The sequence below is a fragment of the Labrus mixtus genome, chromosome 17 (assembly GCF_963584025.1).
Source record: "Labrus mixtus chromosome 17, fLabMix1.1, whole genome shotgun sequence".
Lineage (NCBI taxonomy): Eukaryota > Metazoa > Chordata > Actinopteri > Labriformes > Labridae > Labrus > Labrus mixtus.
Genome location: NC_083628.1, coordinates 11787949 through 11796692, shown reverse-complemented (window position 1 = coordinate 11796692; position 8744 = coordinate 11787949).

The following is an 8744-nucleotide window of genomic DNA, read 5'->3' as shown; positions in this document are numbered from 1 at the left end:
AATTGACGATATCGTTACATCCCTACTATACAGCTGTCAAAAAGTATGAAAATAAGATTGAAAACACATGGGTTACTTTGTAAATAAACATGTACATAACAGAATACCTGCAATAAATTCAAAAACTAAGGTGACTGTTCTTTTGACTGTTCTTGCTTAATTCTTTCTTTTTTGAGACATGGACATCTTATCGACACTCCTATCAACTTTAATACACCTGTCCTTGCAAAACGTATTACACTTCATCAATTTTATGCCATGTTCCAGTGAGAGATTGAATTTGGAATTATTAAAATGGAAGTTTTTTTAATATCAGTTCTCCAAAAGGACAGGGACATTTTAAATGTAAGCAAAATGCATGGATGACTGTCTCAAATCTAGGTTTCATTGACAAGTGAACACAAAATGCAACTCGTATTTTTCCCTTTTTGGGCATTTTATCATTTTCTGTACCTAACTTTTGTGCAGATAGGATGACTTTCTGTGATTATGTGTACATTATCCAGCAAGCACGTAACATTGGGGGGGTTAAAATCAGTTCAATGCACAACTGATATGATAGTACAATGATCGCAACTATTCCTTACACTGCCTTTTGAGTTGTGGTTTACTGTGCAGTTCAAAATGTGGGATCGCATGACTGCTTTCATTGTTGGTTTGGGTCAGACAGCTGTTTTTTTCATGAAGTCTGGGTACATGGAATTTAACTGAGTTTGACGAGGAACTCCAATCTGTAGTTTTCTTTGTCGAAAGCATGACTAATTTTAAATAATTTATATTTCTCTTGATAGCCCTGCCCACCTTCAAATTAAGCAGTGCTGTTATCAGAGCATCTGGGAACACTCGTGTGAGTATGTAGGGCCTTAAAACTCTACAATTTGTGTCCAAATAAAACTTGACTTGACTTTGATGTTGACAACACTGTACATGTGTTAAGATCAGGTTGTTTGTGGATGGTAATTCAACTTCATTGTTCCCAGCATCCCTTTGTCCAGTACATAATCCACGGGATTAAATGTCTGCTGTCTAGACATCCTCCATACCCTGCATTACTTAAGAGCTACAACCTCTGATAAATCTCATGAGTTATAGTGTTAAACAAATGGAGTAAATTCTGCACTGATAGAAGGTTGAACACATATTGCATATCTGGCCTAAACCAAGCTGGTGGTCGATCGGATGGAAACATTATGTTGCCTTTTAACTTTGGTTGAAGCTTAGCAGTGGGAACACACTCATGATGACACAGCAGATAGCACTGTCTTCAGTTCAGTTGTCTTTTCAGTGGATTATATCATTTCACTTTGTTTGGTATAAAACTTGGCCAAAAGCAAACAACTCAACAGCTATATTTGTGATAGTAATGGCATATTGACTTTTAATGTAAAATGCATGCTCTTACGTTAAGTTTAAACAAGAATGTACTGTGTATGACAGCTAAACTGACAGCTGTGCTTTGAGTCAATGGTGAGGAGAATTTCTGGTCAATGCTTAAGACCAGATCACTTAAAGGGTGATCTAGTATTGTGAGTTTTGTTTTAAGATTGTGCATAAACTGATCACTCACTGCTAAAGGTGAGACAAAAAGTACTACAAAGAGCAGCACTTTTCTGCCTTAATGTGTTCTATCTGTTAGGATGTCCAATCTGAAATGTACTCTAGTCCAAAGGCGAGTAACACTGGAAATACACTGAGTAGTGCCATAAACTTAAACTGGTACTTTCTCATCAGCCTTGTAAGATGTAGTACAAACCTTCAGCTTCTTATACAGCCTGTTCCCACTAGGCCAGGGAAACCAAACTAACTCAAGGCTCAGATAATATAGATAGATGCAGCATGCTTTCAGGATGCAGGTGGAATATTGACAGTGTTTTCAAATGGGCCACATAGCAGCTCAACAAACCACAACATGAATCAGCAAACTTTGCAAAATACTTCATTTTAGAATCGTTGTGATTTAGTGACACATTATATTCTTATTTCAAAGTTGTAGGATTCTGTTGCAATATCACAACCTTTGGCTTCTGATACACAAAAAGACGGCACCTTTCAGCGTCTGCATGAAACGTGCACAAATAAAAAAAACTTTTGCAGCAATATAGATCCTCAGCGCGTTAGCTCTTCTTTGCAAACAAAGACAAAATTCAATCGGGGTGATGGGTGGGCCACACCACACAGAACTTTCAGACAGGACCCCTGAGTCCAATGCAAAACAAAAATCAACATTGATGTTAAACCCACCGCATGTTTTTTCTTTCAAATGGATCATTGTTTTTGACTCATCTTAACCAAAACGTGTCACGTTAACCGAAGGCAGAAAAAGAAAGTAAACAGACCATCTATTTGTATGAGATGCAGAAGGGGGGCAAGAAAGCATGTTTATTCATGATCTTAGCTGACAATTCAATTTAGGAACTACATACAGCAAAATAAATCATTTACTTCTTTGCAATATACACCGCTCTGGCATTGTTGTCTTGAGGTTGTAAACATTTTGATTCAGTTAAGTCATTCTGAAGAGAGAAATGAAAGCTACTCGTCGTAATGACCAAGCCAACACAAAAATAAATTCAGTGTATTTTAAAGCTAAATATATATACTTAGGAACACATTCTGTCTCATAGATGTTTGCAAACAATTTCTCTTTGCTGCTTCTTTCGTCTTGAATTTGAAACCATGAAAAATTTGTAGGGCTTTAACCTGCCCAAGCAAGCGAATCTACTGCTGCCATTTTTGCATTGAAATTTCCCTGTTTTAAATGTTATACATATAAAGTTTATACATAAGCATAAACTGCCCAGCATTTGGAGCAATTCATGAATCATGCACTCTAAATTGGTTCCTGTAAACCAGAATTTTTACTCACCTGTGGAATTGAAATGCAAACCCTACAATGTCAACTTCCCATCCCCCAATTGACTTGACCCTCACAGTCTCTTGCTTTCTCTCCTATTCATCTTTGTCTGTCTCTACCCATCCCTCTACCTCTTCATCTCTTTCACTCCCCGTGATCCTGTTCCCAATCCCTCCAACAACCCCTCCACTCTCTCCAACCACCCCATGGCCAAACACAGTGACCTAGACTCCCAGCCTCCTTTGATGTGAGCAATGTGACCCCTGTGCTCCAGATGCCCCTACACCGCCAGTCTTATCCTCTCCGAGAGACGGCATGGCCAAGCGAGTGAGGGCCAGTCATTAACCCCGCACAACCGGGGCCTCCCCTCCACTGCTTAAACACATGATGTATTACAACACCCGCTCCCCATCCCGCAAAGATCCTCACCCACACATGCATGTGTGGGTGAGGACCGATGATGCAACAGGCTCTTTAAACATTTAAAGAACAGGTCAGCTTTTCAAAGGGAGGAGCTGGAACCTTTGGCCACTGCTTCAGTTATCATGGTCAGTGGTTGAAAGTCGGGTGATATGTCAGAAGGAAATAAATGAATGTCTAATAAATGGCAAGCCTGGATGACGGATGAAACATCAAACCAATAAATTGCTAGTTTGTTTAGATTATGAGTGCATATCTTTGCCATACCTGTGCTAATAGGGTCACATAGGATTCAAAGAAACAATGCTTTTATCTAACAGCTGGTTGAGTATGATAAAATGATGGAAAAGTATGCATCTTAGGAGACATGTCGACATTTAAACGAGTACTAGTACACTGCAAGGGCACAGAATAATAGCCTTTCATGAAAGAATCTTTTCTTACTTCTGCAAAGAGTAAGTCATCTTAGAGTAATGATGAGTCATGGCCTCAGTCAACCTTAAATCTGAAACCAAAACAAATCACAGTCTGGGTGCCCCGCACGACAAAAGAGAAGAGTGCAAGAACAAGAGCATTCCTAGGGGTAGAAAAACGAGGGAGGGGATTATTTTATTAAGATGTACTACAACACAGATCACCCCAGATTGATGAGCGCCTCGCACAAAGAGGGTTTTCAGAGAATCAAATCCATCTCGTGAAAATGTTTTACACATCTGTTCAAAAAGTCAAACTGTTGCAACTTTGGGTCTTTCATTAGAGAATGGGAGCCTCCTTTTGAAAAACCTTTGCACACCAAGCTAAGAAGTCAATGTCAGATGGCCCAAAGCTTACAAGGACATAAAGAGAAAGGGACAAAGAAGTGAGTTTGTGTAAGGGTTTGTGCTTCACTATGTGATTCTAATAAAGCTGCTCCAACCTAGCCTTCAATTTGTAGACCATCTGGGCCAACCACTTAAGGAGGCAAAAGCTAATATTGCTCTTACTGGTAGATAAAACAAAGTGTAGCACACTTTTCTTGGCATACTCCCAGGGCAGATGTTTGATGCCTGGCCTCAAGCTTTTAGTGAGATGGCAGTTGAGGTCAGTCTGAAATAAAGAGAAGCCTTCATCAGATAACACATTTTCTGGTTCATGTAAAGATGTCCGGCATATCAACGGAGACATGCATCAACCTGATGTAAAAATCTGTGTCTGGTCACGGAGGTAAAGTTTTGCCTCTGCAGCCGGCCTAGACAAGTCTCAGGACGGGAGCGCTGAAATGGGAGCACAGACCCTTCCATCTCCCACCATTCAGTCTTTCAGCACCACTCCTGGCCAGAGTCCTGGTACAGAGTGGGAGTACGGGGGAAGGAAGGGAGGCAGACATCGATGGTGTTTGGTTGATAGGGTGAGAACCAAGTGTGTATCAGAGCTCGAAAGTAGTGTAAAAGCTGTTAAGCCTTGTCCAGACAGTAGCAAGGATCTTTTGCACATAAATACACTTAAACATCAGTTGATATGATGTCCTGTTAAGATAAATTTGGAAATTCACATTTATATTACTTTTTGTAGTTAAATCCTCTAACCAAAGTAGACTATCTTTATTCCAAGTCATAGCAAAATGCCTTTTAAAAGCGGGTGATATTGTTCTTAACAAAGGCAACATTTTGCAAGACTGTTTTGGGATTTTTCTGAGGCTTTTAAAACTGTTTAAAACTTGATGATTCTGCATGCATAGTTAAATTAAATGGTTCTTAATGTTTTAAACAAAGGTTTAAAATCCAGTCCTGAACTGGATGATAAAGGTGTCCCACAGGGATCAATTTTGGTTCCTTTGCTATTTACTCTATAAATAAAAAATTTGAACAAAATACATTAATACAAACACATTTTTATGTAACTGAGTCAGGTTTTATTGATCTATTCAATTATATTTAAAACATTTTTATTTTCAAAATTAGCATTAGAATATTCCCCTTTATAATGACACCATGTTTGATGTCATTACAGCAACAGCAAACCAAGCTTTTTCCAGTTCACAGTATGATTTTGATTACCCACACACCTTTTTTAATTTAAGGTAATTAGTTACTTTTTGACCAAACTGAATTAATTTCATAATAGCTTTCATTCTTCAACAACTTCATTCCTTCCTGTCATCGGGAAAGTTGACATATGTATTTCCAACTTTAAAGAAGCATTTTCCCTTTAAGAACTGGAAAAACACACAATACCATCTATTATATCTACAGACTGGATAACAGAGATGTCCTTTATGCCCATGCTACCATTACTCTTAAAGCACTGGAAGCCATTTGTTGTAATGCTGTTAGAGTCATTACTCAGGATAACTCCCCTCTGTGAGTAATATGAAAAGGTTGGATGGTCATCACTGACATGTAGAAGGCATCAGCATTCCTGTGTCTCTTTATTATGACCCTAAAACAGTTCAAGTTAACACCGATGACACCCAATTAGAGTAAAGGTAGGTAGGCTTTAAAAGTTTGTTTCATGACCTGGGAAGGACTACAATAGACTGTACGTTGCAACTTACAACGAAAGTAAGATCAAATTTAAATTTTAGCAATTCATTCCTCTTATCAAGATCCTTGAATAAAAAAAGGCATAACAACAAACTACACAAGGACATTAGAAAAAAAGTCTTAATGTGACGGACACAAGAAATTGGGGGGGTTTCTGTGCAATTGGACTTTACAAAACAACAGTACTGTAGTACTGTTGAGAATAATAGTTTTTGTCATTAAACACGAATTCTGAGAAACCTTGAGTGAAATCTGGGCCAAACTCATCTTCAATATCTGACGAGAAGTCTCTCCATGACAGATAAATTATGACTGTGCCACATTTTGTATCCCAAAAGCTTGCTCACTTTGGTGAAATATTGTTCTGTACCAGCCATGCTATCAGGTTTAATGCAAAGAACACACATGTATTCATCACTTATACAAAGACATCTTTGTAGAGACTCTGTTTAATCACAGCCTGCATCAATCAAGATTTGATTTTAACATTTTGACATTATCATCAAACAAAAAGGATTCACCGCCCAGCAATGACAGACCATTTTTAACCAATGGGCTGCTCTCAACTCTGTCTCCCCATGAAAGATAACCAGGAGTGAGTGAAATTAAAGCATTTGCTCAGTAAAGCCATCATATCAGATTTGAATAAATTGTTAACATTGCAGAAGACTCATCCATCTTTGTCATTGGGAGACCAGGCAGGGTAGACCATAAGTGTTTCAATGTCAAAGCTAGGCTTAGATAGAAAATGGCCTCCAGCTGTGCCATCATTAGAGCTGATAAGACACCGCAGCCAGGCTCCGTCCATTCCTGGGAATTACAGGTACAGACTGAAGGTAGAAAATAATCGTTTCTCTCATCCACCTGGGTAGTAATTCCACATGTGGAACAAATTTAGACTTTTGTCAGTCCTTTGAGATCTTAAGCATGCTGGTTTGCTTCAATCTTAACATCCACATCTGCTCTGTCTTGGGATTGGCAAGATATAGATGTGTTGTATTTGTTTTGTTTCACACAAAACAGATGTTAATAGCCTGTGATACAAATCCTCTAATGTTTAATAGAGAATACCGGGGGGAACAATGAATTGATAGCTAGGGCCAGAGCACTGGACATGGTGCGATGAGAAAAAAAAAGTACTTTCTTCTTCATTCTTTTCAACAATGAAGTACATTTTAGGCATCTTGAGCATGCCCAAAATCACCCCTTGACATTTTTAAAAAGGGGTCCCTAGAGATTACTTAGTGCGCAGATTTTAAATTTTGGGGAGTCCAATTTAAATACAAAAATAAGACCCATTTTGAAAAAAAAACTTTTTTTTTACCAATGGAATAGAGAAGGTAGACCCAAAATGCACAACCAGCAGAATGCATGGTAAGTTAAAAGGCAGTGTTTAATATCCAGTCCAAAAAATGTGAGCCAAAAAAAAAAAAGCAAGCCAGCAAGCAAAATACAAAAGGGACCGACTGAAGCGGAATCAAAAAACAGGCAAGTCAATTCAAAGAAAATCCCTCACAAGAACTGAAAACAAGATAGGGAAGACAGGGGGTATTCAATATATACAGTACAAAGACCATCAGGGGAAATTCAGACAGAGTTTATTCCAATAAGGGCGAAGCTGTGACATGATGCAGGAAACACTGGAAGCCGGAATCTAGAAGATACTAGCTGTGTCTCAATTCAGGGGATTCATCCTTTGAAGGATGCATTTGAGGACCATTTGCGGCACAGAGGCATGTCGGCTGTCTAGAGCTCCTTCAAATGCGGCACACAATGGTTCCTACTTTTCCCAGACCTCTCAGTATGGCAACAGGAACCACAATTACTAACGCAAGGATAAGAGTGGGAACAGCTGGTGACGAAAACAGGAAATCCTCTGTCGACCAGACCGTCTCATTTCAGTTTTACCTGAGCGGTCTATACAGGCTACGAAGACTGGGTCTATACTGGGTCCTTTGAAGGATGATATACCCATGATTTTGGTCACAGCTTAAAACACAGGTTAGTTTCAAATAAAACAGGAAATGGTAACAGAAAAACATGCAACAAAGACATGGCCTGGTAACTTGAGTGTGTCACTTTTCGTGTAGTTAGATAGACTTTTACCAATTTCCTCCATTAAAATAAATGCTTATTTTAAAGATCTGCTGTCAATGCCAATGTTTGACCTCTGTGAAATGCCTTTTTGTTGACCACAAAAAACATTGTATCGCCCACAGAGAGCCAATTAAAAAGAAGGAATGAAGAAATAAACGGGTAACAAAAAGGTCATGTTGAAAACATTGAAATTGATTGGAGAGCCTGCTTGAACAAGGATGCGTGAACACTGATCATTTCTTGTCCAAGTAACACAATACAGATGGCGTAAATAATCTGGTCATACAAGGCTGTCAGATGAGCAGCCTTGCCTGCTGCATTTAAGGTGCTGTCTATGGGATACCGTGGCGTGACACCAGCCATGGCTCTATACGAATACTCAGCGGGGAGCTCTGTAACTGCAGAGGGATCAATACCATGCCTACAGAGTAACTGATCCCAAGGGTAGTGAGGAAACAACTCTGACTGACCCCTCTGCGCCCTCAGAGAAAGTGTGCCAACAGAGCAGGTCAATAAGTCTAGAAGCAGTATGGTGCCATCACATTTTGGGAGAGTAAATTGACTTATCATCCGTACCAGAGTCCGACTTCTGAAAATGTTTCGATCCAATTATGTTAAATCAGTCAAACGATTTTAAACCTTGTATTTATAACCTTTAGATCATAAATACCTGTAACATCAGCTGTAGTTATGTCGGCTGGTTAGACAACTCATCTGTTTTGATGCTGATTTTAAAGCAAACCAGCAATAGGGGTAGTGGTGGTAATAGTATTGTTTTTGTTATTTGTATTTTTTATTGGGATTTGCCTGATTGTTTTTTGCAAGGAATCAAAAAGATGTGACAGGGATTT